The following is a 14,449-nucleotide window of genomic DNA, read 5'->3' as shown; positions in this document are numbered from 1 at the left end:
TTGCCACACAACCTCATTTGCGTAATTGATTTCCAACCTGTGGGTACACGGACTCTCGTACCCTCATGATGCATCTGTTTTGGGCAGAAATCTCATATGCTTCAACGAATCATGCATCCTTTGGATGCTCACATGATGTAGGTGTGCGGAGATTTAGAGGTGGGATTTGAGTCTAAGATATAAATGATTTGGTTTTAAATAGGGTAGGCCAGAAAGACTTATTTTGTTTTTATGACCAAATGGAATAGTAATATATTTGGACATAAGGAATTCACATTATTCCCATTTTCGTCAGAGATCTTGGCGGGAAAGCCATAGCCAGAGAAATCATTTTCTTTTCCCTTGTGATCTTGCTTAAGCAGGGAAGAGTCACCAATCAACAGTTGATTCTCCCAGGGATCCTCTGCTCAGGCTAAAGAGTCACAAGGTCACGAGTTCACAATGGGATCCTCTAATGTCAAGTGCTGAGAGACTTAAAGCTCTCAAATACACCCCTGCCCGTAGTACTCGAATAATTTTATAGGTACTATGAGAAGTTTAAATGCTCCGACATTTTATGTATGAGCCAGATATCTTAAATGTCTCTTGCACATATAGAGAATTAAGACCCAGATCTCCACCCCAACTCCTTAGAGATTACAGACATTACAGATTACATTCAGCAATGCTCACACATGACAATGTCACAGAAGGATACATTCTCAGAACTTGTCGCTATGTTGATAACAGGCAGTGTACTTTTTTTTTTTTTTTTAGTATTGGGGATTGAGCTCAGGGGTGCTTTACCACTGAACTATACCTCTAGTATTTTTAATTTTTTGACACAATCTCACTAAATTGCTGAGGCTGGTCTCAGCTGCAATCCTCCTGACTCAGCCTCCACTGAGTCACTGGGATTACAGGTGAGCACCATCATCCCCAAGGTGGGGGGTAGCAGGCAGTGTTCTAAGAACTTCACATCTATACACTCATCTGAAATCTCACAATAATATATTGAGTAGATAGCCTTATTATCCTGATTTTGCAGATAAGGAAACAGGCACAAAGATGTTAAATGACTCACCTTTCATCATCATGAAGCTAGCAAGTGGCATAGCTGGAATTTAATTTTAATTTTTATTTTTTGGTACTGAGGATTGAACCCAGGGGTGCTTAACTACTGAGCCACATCCCCAGCCCTATTTTGTATTTTATTCAGAGATAGGATCTCGCTGAATTGCTAAGGGCCTTGCTAAGTTGCTGAGGCTGGCTTTGAACTTGTGATTCTCCTGTCTCAGCCTCCTGAGCTGCTGGGGTTACAGGCATATGTCACCATGCCAGGCACATACCTGGAATTTAAATGCATGCTGTTTTGCCCCACAGTGTGTGTGTTGGCCCCTTCCACACTAAACCTGCCGGTTTCAACACATGTATTTCTATTAATGTACATTTGAAACGGAAAGATAACCAACTACTATGGCTTTGGGGAATGTGAAAGTTTTCAGGGTTCAAGAGACCCATCTGGTACAGACATACCCATGATGGAGTCAACCTTCCGGAGATAGGATTTTTTAAAATAATAGCACTTTAGAAGACTGTGTGGTATGATATTTTATGTTCTTAAAGTCAGTGCACTTATGCAAAATTGCAGATCTATTTTAAAAGCGTGGATTTATTCAGACGTTGGGAATAACTGTGAGGATGACTTCATTCTTTTCAGGGTCATAGAGCAGGTTTATGTTTTTCTCCACAATGGCAAAAAAATTTGAATGCTGTGTAAGAATCATTAAGTTCAGGATTTTAGTCTAAATTCGCTATTTTACAAATGAAGTATTAAAAGTCCAGATGGGTAAAGTAACTTGCTAAAGGTAATATGGTTAGGATTAACAGTGGGTAATAATGTTTTTTTTTTTTTTTTTAACTGTTATTATGTTCTGTTCTAAGTATGGTCATGAGGCTTCTAATATTTAAATCGAATCACAACTTAGAAGGAAACATTATTGTTATTATCCCCATTCTACACATAAGTTAAGCTTAGAGAGAACATACCATTTGTACTGAGGTCGAGTATCTGGTGAGAGTTTGAGTGGGGACTAGAATCCCAGTCTTTCTGATGTGCGCGCTCCAGATGTTCACTGCGCATGTGCAATGTTAGCAGTGAATTACCTACAAAGCAGGTCCCCCTCTGTATTTCCTTCAAGGCTACCCAGCTTCGCATTGCTTCTGTTTGCTGAAATCCACTACCATGAAATAGAACTTCAGAAAGAAAAGGTGGGAGGTATTCAGGCTGGAGTTTACCCCCTGCAAAAGAAATCACTATTTGAAAGTTTCAGATTAAATGAAGTTCAAAGCTTCAAAACCATTAGCTTACCTGCAACAGTGGCAAGCGTTGTTGATTGTAATTTGTTGAAAGAATGTCACCAGGAAACCAAAGGATCATTTTAACGGCACATAAATGCATAGATGTTTTGGGATACCGTGATGATGTTTTTCATCATAAGATGAGGTCACCAGTGAGAGATGAGCAACTCTAATTTCACTTCTCTAAGAAGTCTCCTTCTCCGCCTCCTCTTACTGCACGCCCCCCTCCCACTCTCGTTTGTGTTTTTAATTTTCCCTGGGCACGGATAGTACTTCCATAACAAATCAGGTAAGTCTCATCAGAGAGGGGATCTCACAGCTTCCCTTGTCAATGTGGGCTTGATTAACTGCTCCCTGTTGGTGCTGAGAAAATGAAGCCAAGTAAATAGACTTCTGTTTCCTTTCCAGGTGAAGATGATGGCTGCTGCAGAAGTCATCCCTTAATTTGGTGGCTCTAAAGATGGACATTTTGCTGAAAAAAAAAAAAAAAGTGGAACCCAGTGGCACCAAGCCGCCATGTGTAAGAACATAAATCCCAGGGAAGGTGTGATAATCACTTCCTGGGTTTGTTTCTCCTCTGGGTCCTATAGCCAAGTGTCATGATCTCCATTTCATGGAATCGGGGAACTAAGGTTCAGAGATGTTTACTTCTGTCCCTGGGGCCACATGCCATCAGGGAATGGAACCCAGACTAGCACCCGGTCTGCCTGGCTGTGAGTTCTTGACGCTCTTCCCAGGGGGGCAGGAGGAGAGCTGGCAATGTCAGAGGTCCTTGGAAGGTGCACCTCTCTGGGGAGAATCCTTTCCCCCATTACTTCAGTTGCCAGATGCTTCCTGTGTGATTAAATGATTGCATTAATTACGATTGAGGCAGTTGGCTAGTATATATCAAAAGTCCCATTCAGGTAGGGTACATTCCTTGTAGGCAGAGGGTGGAGCATCCAATGGAGCATCATTTGGGTCTTATTTTTGGAGGGGGGTGCCAGGGATTGAACTCAGGGGCACTCAACCACTGAACCACATCCCCAGCCCTATTTGTATTTATTTCGAGACAGGGTCTCCCTGAGTTGCTTAGGGCCTTGTTAAGTTGCTGAAACTGACTTTGAACTTGTGATCCTCCTGCCTCAGCCTCCTGAGCTGCTGGGGTTATAGGCATGCGCCACTGCGTCTGGCTGGTCTTCTTTTGAGAGGTCACTTGGACTCTTGGTCTGTACCCTGGCAGCCTGGACTTTGGGCATTAAAAAAAAAAATCACTCCTGTCATTAAGGGCTGTCCTGTGGACCTTCTGGGCCATTCTCCCCATCAAGTGCATTATACTCAAAGGTACCATCTTCAGGTTGAAAGTAGAAATCTTATCATAAAACATCTTCACCCTCCAGCACCCAGATCTGTCACGGATCCAAGAACTCTTTGTTCCAATCATCAGAATGGGTTGGATGGTGTCTAATCATGAAAGGGACAGACTCCAAAATGGAGGCCACCCTCAGCATAGTATCCAGATGCCTTCCCTTGACCCCCAAGATCTTCCTCCATGTGCCTGCCCCTCATTCTCTACTTCCCTCAAAGTCACTGACACCTTAAGCCTTTCCTGTGCCTGAGATTTTCTTGGGTCTGGCACTGCTTGTTCTGTGTCAGCTGAAATGTCACCTCTTCAGAGCGCCCTTCCTTCCTATGGGCGTGAACTTTGATGGGACCTTGTCATATCTCATTATCTCATTACAGCACTGTTTGCTGTCTGAATACCTGTGCTTGGTTCTCTTGTGACTCTCTCCATGGCCAACATGAGAGCTCTCTAGAAACAGACATGGTCTCTGGTCAAACTGAATTTTCTCAGTGTCTAGCACAGTGCCAGACATGGAGTAAGTGCTCAATAAACACTTGGAATTTTTAATCAGCAAAATCAAAGACATACATATGGATCATAAAACTGTCTTTTTTTTTTTTTGGCCATAGAATCTGAGTTAATAGGGGAAGGGATATATATAATGGAGAGGTTATCAGTGAATAATTTATTATTTGCTAGTATTCTTTTTTAAGTCTCAGCTGAATTCTCTGATTTCCATTAAGCATTGTCCGTAGGTTCCTTCTTTCCCATTCTGGTACCGATATCAACCATGAGCTACTTTTCCTGCCTTGACCCCTTCCCTCACCTCCCCAGGGCTTCCTAACCTCACCATATCTTCTTAGCTCAAAGAATTTCCATCTTTGAGGATGCCCTCCAGGTAAATCAGACTCTTTCCCGTGACTTGGGAGATGCTTTGTGATTCTGCCTGTGCCCAGAAGCTAGCTCCACTGTTCATCTTCATTCCATCTACACTCCAGCCAGAATCCTGGACTCCCCCCTCACTTGCCACTAGACTTAGGTAGACGTTGGTCCCTCCGCTCCCAGTTCCACCCTTCAATTTGCCAAACTAACACCCCTATTCCTCTTGTGCTTTGAGACATTGGCGTTACGGCTTAGATGTGGTGGGACCCCCAAAAGCTCACAGGTGAGACAATGCAGGAGGGTCCAGAGGAGACATGACTGGGTTGTGAGAGCCTTAACCCAACCAGTGAATGAACCCCTGATGGGATTAACTGGGTGGTGGCTGAAGGCAGGTGGGTGTGGCTGGAGGAGGGGGCATTGGGGGCATGGCTTTGGGGTCTCTATTTGTCTCTGGAGAGTGGAGTCTCTCTCTGCTTCCTGGTCACCATGTGAGCTGCTTCCCTCCACCACACTCTTCCTCCATGATGTCCTGCCTCCCCTCGAGCCCTGAGGAATGAGCCTGCTGTCTATGGACTGAGACCTCTGAAACCCTGAGCCCCCAGATAAACTTTTCCTCCTCTGCAGTTGTTCTGGTGGGTCTTTTGGTCACTACCTTCTGAACCTTCCCCACTCACCACACCTTCTCCTAACTGGGCTTCTCTACCATCTTACATTTTACCCATCATAATAGAAGAATTTGGTACCAAACCATCCTGTCTCTTAGGCACTGTGGAATCTTCAGCAAGTCATTTCGTCATTGCTCTTAATTCCAGTTTATGCAATGGAGACTGGGCCTTGCAGGCAGAGTTCATGAACCATTATGTGTGAAAGCATTTGCTTTCTGTTGCTATCTGGTGGTGAGCAGGCTGGGCTTGGCAATGAATGTCTTCACCTTGCCCTTCACCTTCCCCTCCCTACAAATGCTTATTGACAATTCAGGGCTCTTGATGCAATATCTTTCATCATCTTTTGATTCAGTATAGATGATTAATCTATAGATTAAGTCTTAGGATATCAGCATAGCTTCCCAGGTTTTAATACTTCTTCAAACTGCCCGCCCCACACAACTAAGTCTAATACTACTCTCCTTTTTTCTTTTTTTTAAATGTTCTTTTTAGAGATCCATGACAATCGAGTGTATTTTGACCTGTCACACATACATGGAGTCTAAGTTCCCATTCTTGTGGTTGAACATGATGTGGAGTTTTCCCTGGTCTTGTGTTCACATATGAACAGAGGAAACCCTCTTTTTAACCTGTAGCAAAACGAATGGATCACTCATGTGATTGGATGAATATTCACCAACTCTAGCAGAGGAGAGGTAAAGCCACTTTTTTTTCCCTGTGTTGATCATAGTCTAACCATAGACTTGGAGCTATCCAAGTAGTGTCTTTTCCTTAGTTGCCCTTAGAAAGCATATTATAGCATCTCTTTTCCAAAATTAAGATCCTGGCATTCAACAGATATCTATTGCAATTAAATGAACAGCATTTTTGAACCCTAGTGCATTTCCCACTGTCCAAAATGGCTCTTTCAGATCTTTCCTTCAATTTCCTACCCAACACCAGCCCACCCCTATCCCTCTTCAGCTGGTAACCCTGTGCTGTGGTTCAGATAGGGCCTGTCCCCCAAAGATTCGTGGGCTAAAGGATTGGCCTCCAGGGTGGCATGTGTTGAAGTGGCGGACCCTTCAAGAGGCAGGGCCTAGTGGGAGTGATTATGTCATGGCGGCCCACTCTCATGAATGGATAAATGGTGGTCAGCAGGAATGGGTTCAGGTAGGAATGGATTTGTTCCCAGGAAAGAGAGTACTATGGTACGGATCGTTAATGTTGCCCCCAAAGCTCGTGTTTTGAAAGCATAATCCCTAATACAGCCAGGTTCAGAGGTGGGGCTTCTAGGCAATGATTAGGTTATGAAAGCTGTAATCTTACCAGTGGGTTAATTAATTTGATGGATTAATAATTTTAATAGACTTCTGGGTGATAATTGTAGGTATATGGCGCATGGCTGGAGGAAGTAGGTCACTTGGGTGTACCCTTGGGGATTATATATTGTCCCTGGCTTTTCTCCCTCTCTCTCCCTCCCCTCCCACCCCCAACAAGTCCCTACCCCTCTCTCTCTCTCTCTCTCTCTCTCACTCTCTGCTTCCTGGCCACTCTGGGCTGAGCATCTTTCCTTCACCACACCCTTCCACCATCATGTTCTGCCTCAATAGGGCCCAGAGCAGGAGAGTTGGCTGACCATGGACCAATGAAACTATGAGCCAAAATAAACTCCTCTCACTGGTTTGTGCCACAGCAGCTTAAGGTTGACTAACGCAGTGGGTGATTATAAAGAGAGTAGGTTGTTACCAAATGAGTGAACCAGGTCCCTCCTCATTTCATTCTTCCTGTCTTATCATATTATCCCTCCTACACTCGACCCCTTCTCCTTCCATTTTCTGCATGTTGTGAGGCAGCAGGGGTTGGGGGGGGGCCCTCTCCAGGATGCTGGTTCTGTGCTATTTGGACCTTCCAGGCACCAAGAAACCTGTTTACTATGCAAATAAATATTTTAAAAGACAGTAGTGGGCAGACAGCAGATGCTACTGTAGTTCCCCACTGCCTGGTTTGCCTCCCGGATCAGACGGCATTTATCTTGTGTACTTTTTGACCGCTTAGCTGTCACTCAGGAATTAAAAAAAAAATAAAATACAATAACATGAAATGATGCTTTATGTGGCTTTAAAGGAAACTTGGAGACTTTTCATCAGCTGTCAAATTGTCTGAGAAGCTCACCGTGCCCAGAAATTGCTTGGGCCCTTCTCCCCTTTGTGTGTGATGACCAAGTGGCCTTGAAACCAACCCCCCAGGGAGTCTGAGCTCACAGAACCCGCCATTTAGAGTGTAACGTAAGAAGGTCATTGCTGGGAGCACCACTGTGCATGGTGGTACCTTTCAGTGGAGTGAAAACTTGAAAAATAGGGTGGTCTCAGCCAAGGGTCGGATTGCAGATCCCGATGCTTTGTGTGTGGAGCAGGCCTGCAGACAAATACATAATCACAGAGGTATGTGATCTGGTCTGAAAACTGGGGCCAGATAGAATAACACGGGCAGAAAGCCTTCCACACACACACACGTCACCAAGAGCACTCTTATTTGTAAAAACCACATTAATGGAGAGCAGCTTCCTACCTCTGAAGTGATTTATAAATTAAAATAATTGCTTCTTTGAACTGTTCAGATATTAATTGACCTATCACTAATGTAAGTACAGTCTCCAATCCATCCAAACATTACCTAAACATTTTTATTCCCTTTATTCGGGAAATCCAAAAAAAAAAAAAAATCCCACAAAAATAGACCCTTTGTTCTGGTGCCAAGGGTCATAAAGGAAAACCATCGTCTTTGATGACTTTGCAATTCCTATTCTATTTCTTCATGAAATTAATTCCAAGGGAAATGGTAAGTATTCTGAACCCTTCCCTCCCCACGTCCCCTGTTAACAAGTTCATCCCTGAGCACATGGATCCAGTCCTAGCTCAGATTTCTGGTAATGAGAGAAGGGCAGTTCATTATTTTTTCTTTTATTAACTTTAGCTTTGGGTACATACCCCAAAGCAGCTTAGATTTGGGGCGAGTGGTATTTCCTTCCTGGGTAAAACAAGGGAGAAACAAAATCTGGTCACAGTGGTTTGGGAGGCTGAGGCAGGAGGATGGTGAGTTCAAAGCCAGCCTCAGCATCTTAGTGAGACTCTGACTCTAAATAAAACATAAAAAGGGCTAGGGGTGGGGCTCAGTGGTTAGGCCCCTCTGGGTTTATGCGCAGATGGCAGATGTGCTTACCTTGTGATATGTCTCCTGGGCCCACTTGGTGAGGATGATTTTGACCTATTTTGAGAGGCAGAGAGAAACATGCAGTTAAGACAGGAATTCTAAGGCACTGGTTCTAAACCAGGGTGAATTTTACCTCCTATGAAATTCTCCAATGTCTGAAGAAACTTTTGGTCTTTCTGACTTGCAGGAAAGTACAGAAAGGGCTACTGACTATCTAACAAGTAGAGGCCAGGAAGCCCACTCAACCTTCTATAATGAAGACACAGCACCACCATCTCCTACCCCCGAGAAAACACAAAGTACCATCCAGTCCAAACATGAACAGTGCTGACCTTGAGAAAACCTGCCCTAGAGTTTTTAAAATTTGTTCTTTTTACATTTATGTGACAGTATAGACATGGAGTATAACTTATTCTAATTAGGATGCCATTCTTGTGGTTGTACATATTGTGAAGCTTCACTGGTCATGTGTTCATATGTGAACTTAGGAAAGTTCTGTCCCATTCATTCCAGTGTCTTTCCTGTTCCAATTCTTACTTCCTTCCCTCATCCCCCTTGTCTAATCCAATAAACCCGACCTTATTGTGTGTTAGCATCTGCATATCAGATAGAACATGTGGTCTTTGGTTTTGGGGGATTGGAATATTTCATGTTTCATGATAGTCTCCAGTTCCATCCATTTACCAGCAAATGCCATAATTTCATTGTTTTAATGGCTGAGTAATATTCCATTGTGTATATGTACCATATTTTTGTTATCCATTTAGAGTTTAATATACTTGAATTTATATCCAGTTTTGCTGCTTTGTGGCTGTGGGTCCTTGGTATGCTCCTTGATCTCTTTGAGCCTCAAGTTTTTTTTCTGTCAAATATAATGCTCAAGTACCTACTTTGTTGGCATTTTATCAAGCCTGGAAGTTACAAGTGCTTAAAACATTTTGTTATTTATCTTTTACTGTATCTTAAATAGCAATGCAAATAATCATGATTAGAGGGGGGACTTTCAACTTTAAAAATGTTTTTATTTTTGCCAGGTGCTGTGGTGCACACCTATACTCCCAGTGGCTCAGAAGGTTGAGGCAGGAGGATTTCAAGTTCAAAGCCAGCCTTAGCAACTTAGCAAGGCTCTAAGCAACTCAGCAAGATCCTGTCTCAAAAAAATTTAAAAATAAAAAGGGCTGGGGATGTAGCTCAGTGGTTAAGCACTCCTGGGTTCAGTCCCCAGTACCAAAAATTATTTTTAATATTACACACATTATGGAGTACAGCACAATAATTTGGTACATATATACAGTCCCAAATAATCCAATCAGGGTAATTAGCATTTCTACTTCCTCAAACATTTCTCATTTGTATGTGCTGGGAAACTTCAGACTGCTCTTTTCTAGCTGTTTTGCAACATGTCATAAATTGTTGTAGACCACAATTGTCCCTCTGTGCTAAAGAACACAAGAACTCCTTCCTCCTCTCTAACTGTACATTGGTAGCTGTTACCTGCATTCTCTCTGGTCTCCCCTTTTCAGTCTCTGGTGACCTTGAATCTGGTCTGTTCTTCTATGACATCAACATTTTTGGTTTCCACCAATGAGTGAGAATATGCAGGTATTTGTATCCTGTGCCTGACTTATTTTACTTAACACGATGTCCTCTAGTTTTATCCATGCTCTGCAAATGACAGAGTTTTCTTCTTTTCTATGGTTGAATAATGTTTCATTGTGTAGACATACCACATTTTCTTCAATCACTCATCCCCCAATGGATACCTTACTTGACTCCTTATCTTAGCTATTTTGCATCGTGTTATCATAACATGGGAGTGTAGGGTTCTCTTTGATATGATGGTTTCCTTTTCTTTTGGTATATACCCAGCAATGGGATTCTTACCCTATGGTAGTTCGAGTGGGTTTTTATGTTAGTTTTCCATACTGACAGAGCTAATGTTTTACCAACGTACCACGGTATTAGAATTCACTACATCCTCAGCAGCACTTAGTATTATATTTGTCTTTTTTGATAATAGCCATTCTAACAGAAGTGAGATGACATTGCAACCTTTAAATTTCAATTCTAAAGCCAAGGTTTATTTTCTCTTTATATTAGTAACGAATGAAAGGATACAAACTGAATTTCAATCATATCTACAAAATAGAAGAATTTGGTAGTAATTGACTTGTCACTTAATGTGACTAATATTAATTTCAAAATGTCAAAGACCTATTCTGCTGCCATTTAGTACTAGATAAGGTTTGATTATTAATAAAATTGATTACAAATCAAATTTTCCACCATCTACACAGCTCCATGGTTGCTAAGATAGAAACACTTGCTTTACAGAAATATTTTCTTTAATTCAAATATTTTTTACTATTTGTCATACTAAACCATAAATAGTGAAAAAACAAAACAAAACAAAACAAAAACCCCAAACAAACCTATTTACAATAGTTTTTAAACAAAACAAAATACAGGTTTTTCAGTGGCCAAAGACATTACTTCAAAATCCCCAAATAGAGTGGAACAAAATGGGAATATAAGTCATATTGTCATTTTTTTCCATAATTTATGACATTATTTAGTATAATAAATATATTTAAGTATATTTATTATACTTAAATAATGTCAGTTTAAGTATGTAAATCAGCAAATTATGACTTCTGTAGAAATGTTAATATTTTTGGGGGGTGTACTGGGGATTGAACCCAGGGGTGCTCTACCACTGAGCCCCATCCTTAGCCATATTTTGTATTGTATTTAGAGACAGGGTCTCACTGAGTTGCTTAGGGCCTTGCTAAGTTGCTGAGGCTGGCTTTGAACTTGAGATCCTCCTGCCTCAGCCTCCTGAGCCTCTGGGATTACATGTGTGCGCCACCATGCCCAGCTCAAAATTTATTTTTTATTTGATTAAAGAAATCAGTTTGGGCTTAGAACATGCTTATGCCCAAATTTTTCTGAAATTGCTATTTAAAATAAGAAGTATTTTGGTATCCCATAGAATTAATAATCTGTCAACTTTGAAGATTTTTCTCCCGGGACAGCTTGAGGTGTGGCAATCACACTCTCCCAGCACTTCCAATGCTGCAACGGTACCAGTTGATTTAATGGGTTAAAGAGCATAGTCTTTTGATCATTCTAGAAATATTTCTGGAGTGCCAACTACATGTTCCCACTGGGACGGGCACTGGGGACATATTCATGTTTGGAACATGCAAATGATCTGGAGGCTGTGCAGCTTGGTGAGGACTCAGAGCTCTGCACAGAGAGGTGACTTCACTTCTGGCTACTCAACTTGCAAGAATCATTTCTTTTTTATGTGTGTGGTACCAGGAATTGAGCCCGGGGAGGCGCCACTGAGCCACATCCCCTGCTCTTTTTTTCTCTTTTATTTAGAGACAGGGTCTTACTGAGTTGCTTAACCCTCCCTTGCTAAGTTGCTGAGGCTGGCTTTGAACTTGCGACCCTCCTCCCTCAGCCTCCGGAGCCGCTGGGATTACAGGTGTTTATCACCACACCTGGCAGGAATGTTTCTTCAGGTGAAAACAGGGTGATGGAATCTTTCTCACAGGACTGTTGAGGGGATGGTAGTAAAGAACAGTGAGTTTGTTGTTCATTAAGAAAATTGCTCCAGCTGGGTGCTGTGCACTTAGCTTGATTGTCTCCAGTTCCACCCATTTACTGTCAAATGCCACAATTTCATTCTTTTTATGGCTCAGTAATATTCCATTGTGTATATGCACCACATATTCATTATCCATTTAGAGTTTAATGTGCTTGAATTCCTATCCAGTTTTGCTGCTTTGTGGCTGTGGGAACTTGGTATGCTCCTTGATCTCTTTGAGCCTCAAGTTTCTCTTCTGTCAAATATAATGGTCAAGTACCTACTTTGTTGGCATTTGATCAAGCCTGTTTTCAAATGTTTTAAAACATTTTGTTTTTTATCTTTTACTGTATTTTAAATTGCAATGCAAATAATCACGATTTGAGGGGGGACTATCAACTTTAAAAATGTTTATATTTTTGCCAGGTGCTGTGGTGCACACTAATACTCCCAGCAGCTCAGGAGGCTGAGGCAGGAGGATTGCAAGTTCAAAACCATCCTCAGCAACTTATCGAGGCCCTAAGCAACTTATTTAGAGATCCTGTCTCCAAATAAAATACAAAATAGGGCTGGGGATGTGGCTCAGTTGTTGAGTGCTCCTGGGTTCAATCCCCAGTACCACCTCCCCCCAAAAAATAAAAATAAAATTGTTCCCAAATGGTTATATAGATTCTTAAAATGACTACTGTGTAAATTTTTTTTTATCATCTAGAAGCTGGCTGTTTTTCTGTGTTGGCTAGGGAATTTAAAAGGCATGATTCTGCAATATGTACACTCAGAAAAATGAGAAATTATATCCCATCTATGTATGATGTATCAAAGTGCATAAATGCATTCTACTGTCATGTAGAACTAATGAAAACAAATTAAAAAGTTAGAAAAAAAGGCATTGCTTACCAGAGGAGGAATCAAATAGAGCAGATGTCACAAGGTAACCTAGATTTCCTTTTGTTGTTATTTAAAAACAAAACAAAACAAAACCAAAAACACTTCTGATGGCCATAGGAAAGCTTAACCCAATAGCCAGATAAGCTTCTCTCCACCGCGTTGTTTGCATATTTTCCTTAGACGTGGGAAAGTTGTTGGGAAACAAATTGTCCCGTGGGCCACATTCAGTGCTGCTGTGGCTTTTTGCTGGTGGACGTCAACATCCCGGGGAAGACAAAATTCAATTAACATGGCAAAAATCAGAAGACTGATATTTCTTTTTCATACACATAGTATTTGTTTTCTTATGGTGAAAGCCGTGTCCATTTCTTGTGTAAAATACATAAAAGCCCAAAGAATAAAACTGAAAATTCAACTCTACAATCAAAGCCCAGAGAGAAGATTTTGGGTTTTTTTGCACCTACATGTAAAATGTTATTTTCTTTCAATGAGATTTTCGTGATCAGGATCACTAAAGGTCATTGTAGAACAGGGATCAGTATACATTTTTTGGGAAGGTCACCCATCACCGTGGCTCTGTGACAACCACTGCACTCTGCCACGGTGGAGTGAAGGCAGGTGAACAGACACAGCTGGGTTCTGCCCATGGGGTTCCCCATGCCTGCCGTCTGCTGACTCCTTCAAGGGAATCCTCAGTTACTATCATAGTTATTAAATACAATGATGCTTAAAGCGGAAAGAAGTCATGTCATTTGCAGGAAAATGGATGGAACTTGAGATCATCATGTTGAATCAAAGAAGCCAGACGCAGAAAGTCAAGGGTGCATGTTTCTTCTCATGTGTAGAGCATGGGCAGGGAGGGGATTAGGGAGTCAGGGATCTCATGAAAATAGAAGGGAGACCAGGAGAGCAGAGGAAGGCCATCAGGGGAGGAAGAAGAAGAAGGAGAGGTCAGGCCTTGGGGAATGGGATGGACCAAATTATCTTGTGTTCATGCACAAGAATGCAACAACCAGTAGTTCTCTATTATGTATAATTACAATGCACCAATGAAAAAGTTCATGATCCTAGTTGTGTACAGTGGCAGTGCCTGTAATCCAAGCAGCTCAGGAGGCTGAGGCAGGAGGATCACGAGTTCAAAGCCAGCCTCAGCAACTTAGCAAGGCCCTAAGCAACTCAGTGAGACCCTGTCTCTAAATAAAATACAAAATAAAGCTGGGGATGTGGCTCAGTGGATTAGCACCCCTGGGTTCAATCCCTGGTACCACCCCCCCCCCCCAAACAAGCAAATAAACAACAACAACTAAACAGTAGCTCTCTGGAATAATGTTGTTTGCTACTAGATTATTCTAATGGGAAAAAATTCCTTGAATTGATTCCTTTGAGTAAATTCTTTCGAAGCATAAAGCATGGGTAGGAGGTTATGCTCCAAAGGAAGCAGACTTCTGGATGAATATTAGTGTGCAGGGGGCTTATTAAGTAGTGGGCAGGTGCCCAAGGGCTGGGGGAGGGATTGGGAGAGGAGCTGGGTGGACAGAGGGAGACCCTGGGTGGGGCTGAGAC

General features: G+C 42.0%; 1 long non-coding RNA gene across 8 annotated transcripts in view; it reads left to right on the top strand.

The window, feature by feature from the left end:
- Nucleotides 1-14,449, top strand: part of LOC124098120 (uncharacterized) — a 272,483-nt gene that overhangs the window by 149,819 nt on the left and 108,215 nt on the right. For all 8 annotated transcript variants that reach the window (XR_009227560.1, XR_009227559.1, XR_009227558.1 and 5 more), the window contains one exon: nucleotides 2,749-2,860. This is a non-coding gene — a long non-coding RNA (uncharacterized LOC124098120). The remainder of the gene's footprint in view (nucleotides 1-2,748; nucleotides 2,861-14,449) is intronic.

The sequence above is a fragment of the Marmota monax genome, unplaced genomic scaffold (genome assembly GCF_021218885.2).
Source record: "Marmota monax isolate L192 unplaced genomic scaffold, Marmota_monax_Labrador192_F-V1.1 WCK01_AAM20220418_F8-fsc00042, whole genome shotgun sequence".
Classification (NCBI taxonomy): Eukaryota; Metazoa; Chordata; class Mammalia; order Rodentia; family Sciuridae; genus Marmota; species Marmota monax.
The sequence above is the reverse complement of the archived record's forward strand: the minus strand, read 5'-3'. Positions and strand labels throughout refer to the sequence as shown.